This window comes from Oncorhynchus nerka, linkage group LG26 (assembly GCF_034236695.1).
Source record: "Oncorhynchus nerka isolate Pitt River linkage group LG26, Oner_Uvic_2.0, whole genome shotgun sequence".
Taxonomy (NCBI): Eukaryota; Metazoa; Chordata; class Actinopteri; order Salmoniformes; family Salmonidae; genus Oncorhynchus; species Oncorhynchus nerka.
In genome coordinates, this window is record NC_088421.1 from 3531254 (window position 1) to 3546578 (window position 15325).

General features: G+C 45.2%; 1 pseudogene; it reads left to right on the top strand.

Annotated features, from left to right (window-relative positions):
* The first annotated feature begins 10602 nt into the window (after positions 1 to 10602).
* The window catches only part of LOC115110048 (potassium voltage-gated channel subfamily C member 1-like), a 90804-nt pseudogene continuing 86081 nt past the window's right edge, over positions 10603 to 15325 (top strand).

Below are 15325 nucleotides of genomic sequence, written 5' to 3' on the forward strand. Positions count from 1 at the left end.
TCTCAGCCTCCAGTATTTATGCTGCAGTAGTTTATGTGTCGGGGGGCTAGGGTCAGTTTGTTATATCTGGAGTACTTCTCCTGTCCTATTCGGTGTCCTGTGTGAATCTAAGTGTGCGTTCTCTAATTCTCTCCTTCTCTCTTTCTTTCTCTCTCTCGGAGGACCTGAGCCCTAGGACCATGCCCCAGGACTACCTGACATGATGACTCCTTGCTGTCCCCAGTCCACCTGGCCAAGCTGCTGCTCCAGTTTCAACTGACCTGAGCCCTAGGACCATGCCCCAGGACTACCTGACATGATGACTCCTTGCTGTCCCCAGTCCACCTGGCCATGCTGCTGCTCCAGTTTCAACTGTTCTGCCTTACTATTATTCGACCATGCTGGTCATTTATGAACATTTGAACATCTTGGCCATGTTCTGTTATAATCTCCACCTGGCACAGCCAGAAGAGGACTGGCCACCCCACATAGCCTGGTTCCTCTCTAGGTTTTGGCCTTTCTAGGGAGTTTTTCCTAGCCACCGTGCTTCTACACCTGCATTGCTTGCTGTTTGGGGTTTTAGGCTGGGTTTCTGTACAGCACTTTGAGATATCAGCTGATGTACGAAGGGCTATATAAATAAATTTGATTTGAACTCACGGCCTGACCATACTAAAACAAAGACATAACAAAAGAACTAAGGTCAGAACGTGACATGTGCATTCGGAAAGTATTCAGACCCCTTGACTTTTTCCACATTTCGTTAAGATACAGCCTTATTCTAAAATGGATTACATTTCTTTTTGCCTCATCAATCTACACACAATACTCCATGATGACAACGTGAAAACAGGTTTGTACAATTTTTTGATCATTTATTAATGATAAAAAACAGAAATTCCTTATTTACATAAGTATTCAGACCCTTTGGTATGAGGCTTGAAATTGAGCTCAGGTGCATCCTGTTTCCATTAATCATCTTTCAGATGTCTCTACAACTTGGCTGGAGTACACCTGTGGTAAATTCAATAGATTGGTCATGATTTGGAAAGGTACACTAGTCTATATAAAGGTCCCAGAATTGACAGTGCATGTCAGAGCAAAAAACAAGCCATCAGGTCGAAGGAATTGTTCGTAGAGCTCCTAGAAAAGACTGTGTCGAGACACAGATCTGGGAACAACAGCAGCATCTGGGAATTATGCAGCATTGAATGTCCCCAAGAACACAGTGGCCTCCATCATTCTTAAATGGAAGAAGTTTGGAACCACGAAAAGTCTTACTTTCGCTGACCACCAGGCCAAACTGAGAGGAAGAAAGGCCTTGGTCAGGGAGGTGACCACAAACCCGATGGCCACTCTGACAGAGCTCCAGAGTTCCACTGTGGAGATTGGAGGACCTTCCAGAAGGACAACCATCTCTGCAGCACTCCACCAATCAGGCCTTTATGGTAGAGTTGCCAGACGGAAGCCACTCCTCAGTGAAAGACATGACAGCCCGCTTAGAGTTTGCCAAAAGGCATCTAAAGGACTCTCAGACCATGAGAAACAAGATTCTCTGGTCTGATGAAACCAAGATTGAACTCTTTGGCCTGAAACCTGGCACCATCCCTATGGTGGTTGCAGCATCATGCTGTGGGGATGTTTTTTCAGCGGCAGGGACTGGGAGACTAGTCAGGATCAAGGGAACAGAGAGTACAGAGTACAAAGTACAGAGAGATTGTAAATGGATTTTTATTAACCCTTCCACCATCCCCCCTCATCGGAGGACAATTTGTTTTCTTTCTTTTTTTTGCACAGCTTTTTTGCTACATGTACACACATTTTCCATACATGGTACTTTCATATAAAGCAGTCACATAACAATAATAATACATTACCAAACATAAGCTCCTTTAAGCCAACCCTCAGCGCATCCCATCTATCACCGTAGAACACCCTCGTTTGGTTTCCATGTGCCATATATTTTGAGGCAAAGATGAACGAAGCAAAGTACAGAGAGATCCTTGACGAAAACCTGCTCTAGAGCGCTCAGGACCTCAGACTGGGTCGAAGGTTCACCTTCCAAAAGGACAATGACCCTAAGCACACAGCCAAGACAACGCAGGAGTTGCTTCGGGACAAGTCTCCTTGAATGTCCTTGAGTGGCCCAACCAGAGCCCGGCCTTGAACCCGATCGAACGTCTCTGGAGAGACCTGAAAATCAGTGATGCCAACTTAGCAATTTTGTTGCTAGATTCAAAATCTTTTCAGACAAACATGGCAACTTTTTTTTCAAACAGCACCTAGCAACAAATGTAGCTACTTTTAAAAATTTATTTGGAACTTTTAGCAACTTTTGAAAAGTGACTCAAACGCTAAAAGGCACACAAAATGTTCCCTCTGAATGAAACGAAAACAATTTTCTCTGTCAGACACTCAATCACAACACAGTGCCTGGCTGCAACAGTGCATTGTGAGTGATGTCAGCAGCAGGCGCTCAGCTCGTGCACAGGAAGCAGCAGTCCAGCAGCATTTTCAGCAAATTGCAAATCATTGTTGGCTGACTGCAGCAGCAGTAGCACGGGTTCGACGAGCCAAACCCAATGAATATAGTTGGTCACGAATGTTTGATCTTGAACAGAACTTACAACATCAATCAACATGCCTCAATCAAAATTGTACAGCCAAAAGTACAGAAAAGAGTGGGACTCTGTACCTGAACAAATGTCAAATCATATTTTTCCTGTGATGCCAAGTCGATTTGAGTAACGTTATTGTGTATTCTATGTAATGACGCAGTTTTACGTTACCACGCAATGACATCACAACGTCATTTAGCAACTTTTAGCAACAAATCAACCTGCCTCTAGCAACTTACCCTGAAAATTAGTTGGCAACACTGCTGAAAATATATGTGCAGCGACGCTCCCCATCCAACCTGACAGAGCTTGAGAGGATCTGCAGAGAATAATGGAAGAAACTCCCCAAATACAGGTGTGTCAAGCTTGTAGTGTCATACCCAGGAAGACTCCAGGCTGTAAATCAAAGGTGCTTCAACAAAGTACTGAGTAAAGTGTCTGAATACTTATGTAAATGTGATATTTACATAAAAAAAAAAAATGTATTTATAAAAACTGTTTGCTTTACCACTATGCGGTAGTGATGAGGGGGGGTAATTAAATCAATTTTAGAATAAGGCTGTAACATAACAAAATTTGGGAAAAGTCAAGAGGTCTGAATACTTTCCAAATGCACTGTATAACATGGGTCACCAACCTTTTATAGCATGAGAGCTATTTGAATGAAACATGTCGCGAGCTACACATTTTTTTCTAGCTTTTGGCACATTCTTTTCCTCTCCTCTCCCCTGCAAATCTTCCCCGGGTCCTTGGTGTACAAAAGAAAGTAGTGCACTGCACTGTTTTCTGTCACTATACCTGGTAAAATAATAGTTAATAATCCGTTTTGTTCCTCTAAATTATGTTTTATATTTTTCCAAATGATGTTTTCTCAGTTTTATTTTTCCTGGTTTTAGATTTGTTTTTCACTCTCAAAATTACAATTGTTCATAGAGAAACAACGAAATGTGATGTTCTGAGTCCATGTCAATGTTTAAATCACATCAGAATACCTTTTTTTTAGGGGGTTGCCTGGAACAAGACTAGCACATTTAGATGTTTGATTGTAATTCCCCTTTAATTGCGCAAAGTTTGCAAATAAGTTTGCAAATAACAATAGACACAAATGATATACTTACTCATGATATACTTCTGCCAGGTAAGCATACTTTGGAGTTAACATTTAAATGAGAAGGTTTTGGGGAAAGTATTTCTGTCGACCCACAAATGGTTATCACATCAAATGGATGTAGACAAACGTGCGCACCACACAGACATGCGGGCAATATTGCTGTTCAATTCATTGGCAGATATTAAGTTAGGTTTGGCTTTTTAAGCTAATAGTGGCTAACCACTATAATGTCAATGTTGCGTTGATTAAATTGTACCTGAGCACCTGCGGTGTAACACGTGAAAATTCCTTCTATTTTCAGAATTGTTTGGTGAGCTACAAGCTACTGGTAGCTCGCGATCCATCTGTCGGAGCTTTCTGATGTAGTAATTAGCTGTTAGAGCCTCCCGGGTGGCGCAGTGGTCGCGGTGGCGCAGCGCAGCGGTCGCGGCCCAGGTGGCGCTGTGCCATCAGAGTTCCTGGGTTCGCGCCCAGGCTCTGTCGTAACCGGCCGCGACCGGGAGGTCCGTGGGCCTAGCGTCGTCCGGGTTAGGGAGGGCTTGGTCGGTAGGGATGTCCTTGTCTCATCGCGCACCAGCGACTCCTGTGGCGGGCCAGGCTCAGTGAGCGCTAACCAAGGTTGCCAGGTGCACGGTGTACCCCCCGACACACATTGGTGCGGCTGGCTTCCGGGTTGGATGTGCGCTGTGTTAAGAAGCAGTATGGCTGGTTGGGTTGTGTATCGGAGGACGCATGACTTTCAACCTTCGTCTCTCCCGAGCCCGTACAGGAGTTGTAGCGATGAGACAAGATAGTAGCTACTACAACAATTGGATACCACGAAAAAGGGGTAAAAATAAAATAAAAAACGTTTATTTTTTTTTATTTTTAAATGAGCTGTTAGCCTAATGGTTTTTGGAGACATTGCAACAACAAACACATTTTTATTGTATTTATTGACCCTTTGTTTAACTAGGCAAGTCAGTTAAGAACAAACTTTTATTTACAATGACGGCCTACCCCTGCCAAATCCTAACCCGGACGACGCTGGGCCAATTGTGCGCCGCCCTATGGGACTCCCAATCACGGCCGGTTGTGATTCAGCCTGGAATCGAACCACACCTCTAGCACTGAGATGCAGTGCCTCAGAACGCTGCGCCACTCGGGAGCCCCCATATATAAAGGGCATGGTATATTATCTGAAATGTACTCCGTCATTACAGTAACGTTCCAGCAGAAACATAAATCACAGTAAATCTCGCCCTCGTGCTTCCTTCCTTTTCTCGCTCTATTTTTTCTTCTTCTAAATTTCCGTCCACATTCGGAAATACCCGAATGTGTCACGTGTTTTCACTGACGCGCGGTATGCACGCTGTCCATGGTGATGAAACGGACAACCACTCCAATCATCTACAATGCAGTTATTTATTCAGAGATGATGTGTGCTGACCATTGGTGACTGTTTGTATACCGCAAATTAAATGGCATCATTGTAGAATAGTTTACTTTTATTTTTGTATCAATTTCTCCATGTCATGTTTCCTTCAAATTCCTCAATTTTCATATTTAATTATGACAGATATGAAAACCCCTTCCCTAAAACAAAATATGACTGTCCCATACACACTTTTAATCTACAAATGTTACTTTGAGGTTTGTAGCCCCCCTCCCCTCTCTCTCTCCCTCTCGCCTTCTCTCTCTCTCTCTCTCTCTCTCTTTCTGCCTGTGGTTCCCTCCTTCCTCTCGGGGGACTGTGGTCCAGTCCGTGGCAGTTTGCCTGGACTTAATGAAGCGATAGCATGAGGTAGCGGCACAGAGGACATCTGGAGAGGAGGGGAGTGTGTGTGTGTGGGGGCTTTCAACTCAGAGATGGAGAGAGGAGAGGAGGAGGGGGGTTTCAAACAGCACCGCCAGCAAAGTAACAGTCCTGCGGAAGTGAATAGCCAAAAGACAAAAGAACAGAAAGGGAGAGAGAGAGAGAGAGAGAGAGAGAGACAGAGAGAGACAGAGAGAGAGAGGGAGAGGCAGAGAGACAGAGAGAGACAGAGAGACAGAGAGAGGCAGGGATGGAGGAGAAGGACATACAGAGGGGAGAGGAGGAAAGGAGAGATATGGGTGTGTGAAAGAGATAGGGAGGTAGTAAATGTGATGAGTGCAGTACCTTTACTGAGATGGTGGAAACAGAGATGGAAAGATAGAGAGAGAGAGGGGGGGGGGGGGGGAGAGAGAGAGGGAGAGAGCATGGGAAGGGCAGGAACATAAAGGACTGGTAAGAGGAGAAAGCGAGGGAAGGAAGGAAAGCAGAGAACCGTTAAGAAGACGGGTTCTAATTCGCCCAGTGAAATCTGATTATTTTATGCGGAACACGAGTGAGCCAGGGGAGGGAAGGAAGGAAGAGAGAAAGAGGGAGAGGGGAAGAGGAGTAGGAGAGAAGAGAGCAGAGCTGAGGTGGATGGATTACTTTGAGTAGGTAAAGGACAAAATGTGACTATGGTAGAGTGACAGGGCCATTCAGAAAGCGCGGGAGAGAGAGAGTAGAGAGAGATTGGAGAGAGAGAGAGAGAGAGAGAGAGAGAGTAGAGAGAGAGAGAGAGAGAGCCTCATTCTTGTTTTCACTGCAGCAAAAGATCATTCACTTTTCCAGCATGGACCCGGTCCCCGCTCGCAGTGCGGCTCTACGGCTGTGTGTGTGTGCGTGCGTGTGTGTGAGAGAGAGTGTGTGTGTGTGTGTGTGTGTGTGCAGATACAGATCCACGTAGTTGTGTGTTAACCCTCCATGTGTGTTATTAACTCCCTCCTCTGTATCTCTCTCTCCATCCAGACTAATATCACTCCAAACTCTCTGTAGCATATCACCGTTCAGTAAAGGGCACATACAGCACCTTCCGGAGACACCTGAAACCCCACCTCTTTAAGGAATACCTAGGATAGGATAGAGTAATCCTTCTCACCCCCCCCTTAAAAGATTTAGATGCACTATTGTAAAGTGGCTGTTCCACTGGATGTCATAAGGTGAATGCACCAATTTGTAAGTCGCTCTGGATAAGAGCGTCTGCTAAATGACTTAAATGTAAATGTAATACACTGTATAGTGGGATAATGCCTAGACGAATTTCCGCAACTCAAAGTCGTTTGCTTCTTTCTCGCGTCTTCTTTCGTCGACCCCCGTCTCTCGTCTCCTATTCTCATCTCCTACTCTTGTCTCTTTTCTTCATCTTCTCTCCTTCATCCCCTCTGATCTGCAAGAGCAGGAATAGTTAAAGACGGTCCTCCTGTAGGCTTTACTAGTGTGCTTCCCTTCATCCTCTCGTTACAGATCAGTGCAGATGAAGGAAGGAAGGAAGGGAGACTATTGAGATGCACCCCTCGTTGTACAAGGGCACTGCATAGCCTACTACAGTACACACACACACACACACACACACACACACACACACACTGACTCTGCAAACACAGCGATGATATGAATAGGGCTCTGCTTACATACTACAACAGCAGTGTATCAGCTATATGAAGAGTTGCAGTAAGGAGACCCTGTGCTTGTATGTGAAGGTGCTGTAATAGCTACACACCAACGACTACACCAAAGGTAGAATGTAGCCACATGATAAGCTAATCCAGTGTAATCAATGGCATTGCATCGCCGCAGTAAGGGTTAATACAGTATCATCAGAATGTACTCAATCGACGACTCGGCACGTTAGCCTTGCACTGAGCACGAGAGAGGGAGAGAAGAACAGAGGAGGGAAGAACAGAGGAGAGAGAGGGGAGGGAGAGGAGAGTGAAGAGGAAGAGGGAGAGAGATGGGTGAGAAAGAGGGAGAGAGGGGAAGAGTGAGTGCGCGAGAGAGAAGAGAGCGAGGAGAGTGAGGAGATCGAGAGAGAGGAGAGCGAGAGAGCGAGGAGAGCGAGAGAGAGAGGAGAGCGAGAGAGAGAGGAGAGCGAGAGAGCGGAGAGAGAGGAGAGCGAGAGAGAGGAGAGCGAGAGAGAGAGGAGAGAGAGGAGAGCGAGAGAGAGGAGAGCGAGAGAGAGGAGAGCGAGAGAGGAGAGCGAGAGAGGAGAGCGAGAGAGAGAGGAGAGCGAGAGAGAGAGAGAGGAGAGCGAGAGAGAGAGAGAGCAAGAGAGAGGAGAGCGAGAGAGAGAGAGAGGAGAGTGAGAGAGAGATGAGAGAAAGAGGTAGAGAGAACAGGGTGCATTAACGGTCTGCAGTCTTTTCTCCCCATTTTGTGCAGCTCAGCAAATAATCGTTCTGCCTCTAGCTCTCCTCTCCCCCTCCTCGCGCTCTCCCTCTCTCTTTCCCACTCCACTCTCCCCTCTCTCCCATTGGATAAGCCTGAAACTTGGAGAAAGCGAGAGAAGGAGGGATGGAGAGAGAGAGAGACGGAGGGGGGGGGGGCGTGAAACGCTGTCATATTCATCTCACTCCTCTCTAATTGAAGAAAGTGTTTTAGTGAAATGGAAGGCAGGAGGACGGGAAGAGTGGGTCCATGCAGGGGGGTAGAGAGAGGGGGGAGAGAAAGAGAAAGGGGGGAGAGAAAGAGAGAGGGGGGCGAGAATAGAGAGAAGAGAGGGACCCATTCGTTATGTAATATCACAGTAAAACGTTACCTCTCCCCAATTCAACATTGCCCTACCGGTGTGTCTGTGTCACTATTCCTCACCTTGTCCACTACAGACCGAGCACTAACGATAACACAAGATTTCTCATGCAGTGCCCCTTATGTCATGCTCCATCTCATCAGTGTCTAGTCAACTGCTGTCACTATAGTAACCTGCACCTCCTAACCTCCCCTCACCTGTCTCAGGTTCATTTGCTGTTGTCAACTAGCCTATAGAATTGGTGAATTGGCCTGTTAATTAGCTGTGGTTTCAGTCACTATTGGGTGAATTGTTTCTCTAACTAGCCTGTAGGTTTAGGTGTATTTACAGTACCAGTCAAAAGTTTGGACACACCTACTCATTCAAGGGTTTCTTTATTTTTTACTATTTTCTACATTGTAGAATAATAGGGAAGACATCACAACTATGAAATAACACATATGGAATCATGTAGTAACCCAAAAAGTGCTGAACAAATCAAAATATATTTTATATTTGAGATTCTTCAAAGTAGCCACCATTGATGACAGCTGTGCACACTCTTGGCATTCTCTCAACCAGCTTCATGAGGTAGTCACCTGGAATGCATTTTAATTAACAGGTGTGCCTTGTTAAAAGTTCATTTGTGGAATTTCATTCCTTCTTAATGCGTTTGATCCAATCAGTTGTGTTGTAACAAGGTAGGGGTGGTATACAGAAGATAGCCCTATTTGGTAAAAGACCAAGTCCATATTATGGCAAGAACAGCTCAAATAAGCAAAGAGAAATGACAGTCCATCATTACTTTAAGACATGAAGGTCAGTGAATCTGGAAGATCTCAATAACTTTTAAAGTTTCTTCAAGTGCAGTCGCAGAAATCATCAGGCACTATGATGAAACTGGCTCTCATGCGGACCGCCACAGGAAGGGAAGACCCAGAGTTACCTCTGCTGCAGAGGATAAGTTCATTAGAGTTACCAGCCTCAAGAAATTGCAGCCCAAAAAAATGCTTCACATAGTTCACATCGCAGACAAACCTCAACATCAACTGTTCAGAGGAGACCGCATGAATCAGGCCTTCGTGGTCAAATTGCTGCAAAGAAACCACTACTAAAGGACACCAATAAGAAGAAGAGACTTGCTTAGGCCAAGAAATACACCCAATGGACAGTAGACCGGTGAAAATCTGTCCTTTGGTCTGATGAGTCCTATTTTGAGATTTTTGGTTCCAACCGCAAGTCTTTGTGAGACGCAGAGTAGGTGAACGGATGATCTCTGCATGTGTGGTTCCCACTGTGAAGCATGGAGGAGGAGATGTGATGATGTGGCGGTGCTTTGCTGGAGACACTGTCGTGATTTATTTACAATTCAAGGCACACTTAACCAGCATGGCCACCACAGCATTCTGCAACAATACGCCATCCCATCTGGTTTGTGGGAGTATCATTTTGTTTTCAACAGGACAATGGCCCAATGCACCTCGAGGCTGGTCGGCAGGCAGCCTAGTGGTTAGAGCATTGGGCCAGTAACCGAAAGGTTACTGGATTGAATCCCTGAGCTGACAAGGTAAAAATATGTTGTTCTGCCCATGAACATGACAGTTAACCCACTGTTCCCCAGTAGGCCATCATTGTAAATAAGAATATGTTCTAAACTGAGTTGCCTAGTTAAAGAAAGTTTACATTTAAAAAAGAATATTAAAAGGGGCTATTTTACCAAGAAGGAGGGTGATGGAGTGCTGCATCAGAGGACCTGGCCTCCACAATCATCTGACCTCAACCCAATTGAGATGATTTGGGATTAGTTGGACCACAGAGTGAAGGAAAGGCAGCCAACAAGTGCTCAGCATATGTGGGAACTATTTCAAGACTGTTGGAAAAGGATTCCAGGTGAAGCTGGTTAAGAGTGTGCAAAGCTGTCATCAGGGCAAAGGGGTTTTCGTTATTTTTATTTTGAAGAATCTCTAATATTTTGATTTATTTAACACTTGTTTGGTTACTACACGATTCCATGTGTGTTATTTCATAGTTTTGATGTCTTCAATATTATTCTACAATGTAGAAAACAGTCAAAATAAAGAAAAACCCTTGAATGAGTAGGTGTGTCAACTTTTGGACTGGTACTGTATGTATGGGGCACAAATGGTCTATGATCTATTTATATTTCAAAGATTTGACCCTCATCTGTAGATTTGACCGTCATGTTAAAAAATCAACACCATACTCAACCCTTTTCCACTCAATATTCGACCCCTCTCTATTTCCCTCTCCACAGACTCCTCCTCCCCCCCCCTCCCCTTGTGTTCTCTCTCTTTTCCTCTCCCTCCCCCTTTCCCCTATGCTCAGTTCGGTGTCAGTCTCCTCTTTCAAAGGACGCAAGGGTGGGAACAAGTCGCCCAACAAAGCATGTTACAGTGCAGACATGACTTGTCCGCCAGACAGCGAGAAAATCGTAATAAACTGCGGAGGGTGCGACACGAGACTTACCGCAGCACCCTCAAAACTTTGCCCGGTACCCGCTTATCTTGGCTTACCGATCCGGACGCGTTTAGCAACTTCGACTATGACCCCAAAATCGACGAGTTCTTCTTCGACCGCCACCCCGGCACATTCACATTCATCCTCAACTACTACCGCACAGGCAAGCTTCACTGTCCCAACGATGTGTGCGGCCCATTGTTCGAGGAGGAACTCGCCTTCTGGGGCATCGACGAGACGGACGTGGAGGCGTGCTGCTGGATGAACTACCGTCAACACAGGGATGCCGAAGAGGCGCTGGACAGCTTCGAGCAGCCCGAGCCAGAGGAGCCGGAAGACGACCTGGAGCTGACTGCGGACGGAGAGCTCAAGAGGCTGTGCCTGCATGAAGACGGGCGCAAGAGGAGCTGGTGGAGTGTGTGGCAACCCTATTTCTGGAATCTTTTTGAGGATCCATATTCTTCCAAGAATGCCAAGGTGAGTCCTCCTTCCAGCACGATACATGCTGTTGCGATGCTTGTATTGCGCTCTCTCTCTCTCTCTCGCGCGCGCTCTCTCTCTCTCACACTAGTTATGTCATTTCCTCTTTAAAAAAATGTTGCGGTCCCACAGAAGTCTATTGCAGGTGCACAGGAATGTTAAAGTGTATTTAGATGAGGGAGATGCCGCATAGCCTACTGCTTATTTAGGCTGTATATTCAATATCCCTGACCTATTTTATAATGGACGTCGTGTGTACAGACTGCAGTCAATGAAAGTTAGCTGCTATGTCCAAAGTTAATACGATGATGAGGGCGGGTGTGTTCATTGTGTTTCTGTCAGAATGACGGCGATGTTCGCTTTGATAGTGAAGGGAAATGAGTTCGAAGAAGAAAAAAAACTGACTGTCATAAAACACCGGTTAGGGATTTCCAACAAGCAGCCAACTCGGACAAGTGCTGGTGTGCTTAGAAATGGTTACCGGTTGGAAATGGACTGTTGTGGGCCAGAGTGCGTTATTTTCTCTATTTTTGTATAAATGATTCTATGTAGCACCACAGTACGCTATTACAGTTGTGTGGGGAGACCTTCTCCCATGTACCTCGTTCCCTATCACGCAGTCACTTGGTCGGTCCTCCATTCCTATACGCTTCTCGCCTCGTCCCTCTATCCTTCTCCATTTTTACGCATTATTTCCCCGTTACCACTGCGTCTCGAGCGTACTGCATACCCCCCCCCCCCCACACACACACACACGCGCGCACACACTTTCCCACGCTTGATTAAATTGTCGTTCTTTGTGGACCTCTAGTGCCGACTCCGTCGTTGTCGTCGAGTGCATCACTCAATCTCGATTAGCGCATTGTCTCCTCGCGCACTCTCTCGTCTTCCACACTGTTCACTCCCCTGTTGCGCATCTCTCTCTTTCTCCTTGCCTTTCACTCTCTCCATCCCACTTTCACCCCTATTGATCTCATCTTCATTTATCTCCTCACATCAATAACTTTTTCGTTTTAACAAGCCTTCTCGTGCTGCGTCCCTCCCCAGTCTATAGGCTACCTGCGTTTTGCGCACCCTGGCCGCGATTTTGGCGCATTTTAAGCAGCTAGTTTTGTAAACTACACTAGTGTCCACTTAGCTAACACAAGTCAAGTTAAAACCTAAATAAATGGATCATTAATGAATGGAACCATTGTCATGTTTGTGCCCACCACAGAAATTACTTCATTAACTCACCACTTTTCATTCTAACCTAGACTTAAACCTTTGACCATGCTCTCCTGCTGTTTAACCAACCTACCTGTTTAACCAATCTACCTGTTTGACCAACCTACCTGTTTGACCAACCTACCTGTTTGACCAACCTACCTGTTTAACCAACCTACCTGTTTGACCAACCTACCTGTTTGACCAACCAACCTGTTTGACCAACCTACCTGTTTGACCAACCTACCTGTTTGACCAACCTACCTGTTTGACCAACCTACCTGTTTGACCAACCAACCTGTTTGACCAACCAACCTGTTTGACCAACCTACCTGTTTGACCAACCTACCTGTTTGACCAACCTACCTGTTTAACCAATCTACCTGTTTGACCAACCTACCTGTTTGACCAACCTACCTGTTTGACCAACCTACCTGTTTGACCAACCTACCTGTTTGACCAACCAACCTGTTTGACCAACCTACCTGTTTGACCAACCTACCTGTTTGACCAACCTACCTGTTTGACCAACCTACCTGTTTGACCAACCTACCTGTTTGACCAACCTACCTGTTTGACCAATCTACCTGTTTGACCAACCTACCTGTTTGACCAATCTACCTGTTTGACCAATCTACCTGTTTGACCAATCTACCTGTTTGACCAACCTACCTGTTTGACCAATCTACCTGTTTGACCAATCTACCTGTTTGACCAATCTACCTGTTTGACCAAGCTACCTGTAACCATTGAACTTGTCCTTCCTGCCAATCAACGTCTCCACCTTGTCTACCGCAGTCTCAATCTATACAAGTGAATGGTTATTTTAGGCTTAGTTAGTTTAGGGTTTTTGTTGCCAACCAACATTATGAATGAAAGCTTTCCTTGCCTCTATATGTTGATTGACCAATTGTCAACAGTTGCCTATCTCACTTTGCTTGTGGTGACGTACACTAATGGAAAATTGTAAATGTGTACAGTAATTGTGTATTATCAACAGTAAAATACTTTAAAATGTTTCACTGCAGCACACCGTAAATTATGGGCATTGTGGGAAATGTTGTGAGATGGAAAAAATTGCTGTATTTAGAATGGCACTGTAATTCCAATATTTGTTGAGGATATATTTGTTGCACCCGTGAGTGAGAATGCCGTACCAATTTCACTTGTATGTAGTTATAGTGCCCCTTCAACTTAAAGTGTATAAGGGAGTGGCAGCAAGTCTTAAACCCCAATGGTTGAGCAGTTTGTCATGTCCTGTAGTCACTGACAGTTTGGAAGCCTCTAGAAGTGCAAGTGATATAAAACACAAAATATTCATTAATATACTGTAATGTTTGTAAACACTTTACCTAGCAGCCAAACTGCTTGCACCAATCCCTTGTTATTACAGTAAATGTAATTACAGTAAAATACTGTGAAATACAAACCCTTAAACTCGTAAAAAAAAAATCATTCATTTATTCACTCCGATTACAGTAGCATTAAAGTACAAGACAGTGAATTTTACGGTATTGTACTGTGTGTCATTACACAGTACTTACTTTGATACTGTGTACTGTAAAATGAAATACAACATTTTCCTTCGCCGCTGAGCGGCCTGTAAGAGACTGACACATTTACGGTAAGCCCTTTACAGTGTAGAGGCCTAGTCAGTGCAGTTGACATGCCAGCTATGAAGGTGACACACAGTAGCCCTATGTCACATGTGGCCCTGTAGGTATGACGCCCCAGCGGTTGGTTATTCCCCCCCTTCCATAAACATTCATCCCTTCAACATGACAAACCATACAGCCCATTTATCTTCAGTATGGTGGCCTTTTGTATTGAAGGCTACCCACTTTTTTTCCTTCCTTCGAGGTGATGAACTATCTGTGTGTGAAAACAATCTGTGTGTGAAAACAATCTGTGTGTGAAAACAGGGACATCCAAAAGGGCTGCACCTGTGTGACAAATGAACAAAGACACATCTGCATGAGTATTCAGGTAGGACCACACATCTGCGGAGATGCGAGAGCATTCATAACCAGGAACTGTTGGCTGAAATGTGTCGACTGCTGAGGATGCGCAGGCCAGGCCTGTAACGTTACCTGTTACAACGGCTCACTTGTGGACACCTGCACCCAAACACAAATTAACACCTTCACGCAGGTAACACTGAACGCATGTGGTTCCCTTGGCAACAGGATGTATGCTATGCTGTATTCTGGCCCAGGCTACAGTAGGCTATTACAGGTATAGGCTTGACGTATAAATATAACTAGTAGAACCAAGGTCGTTCCATAGAGAACACACAGACCTATTTAAGGTGTAAGGTGTCAAGAGAAGGCAACTAAGGGGTTCCGCTCTTGATTAAAAATGGGATAATCATCAATGGTCTGTATAGGGCTGATTGCTTCAGTTTAAGCCTGAGATCTTCGTACATGGAGTGACGTTAGAATATTCACGGTCACACAACAGGCGTAATTTATATCAGAAGTTGTCCTGCGGGGGCGGCTATAGCTCCTTGTCCTTCTAAACGCAAGTCCTTGGTAGAATGGACATTCGAATCTATCCAATGGGGTAGGTATTTCGAGTTGTGTATCTGTTCTACTAAGTCTAACTCTATGAGATGAACTTACCTGATGTTCTCTTCCTGGTGTGGTGGCCCTCTACCTGACCTCCAAGGATGCTGTCTTCATGGGAACACAATACTGCAGGCTTTTGTTTCCCGGAGGTTCGTTTTAGAGGGCGCAACGGGCTTAGAGTCAGAGTTTACGTCCTAAAAGGCACCCTATTCCCTATAAGAGTGTACTTCTTTTGGCCAGAGTCCTATTGACCCTGGACAAAAGTAGTGCACTATCGGGAATAGGGTGCCATCTGGGACGTAAACAGTGTGGCAGCTCCAGGTATAGAAG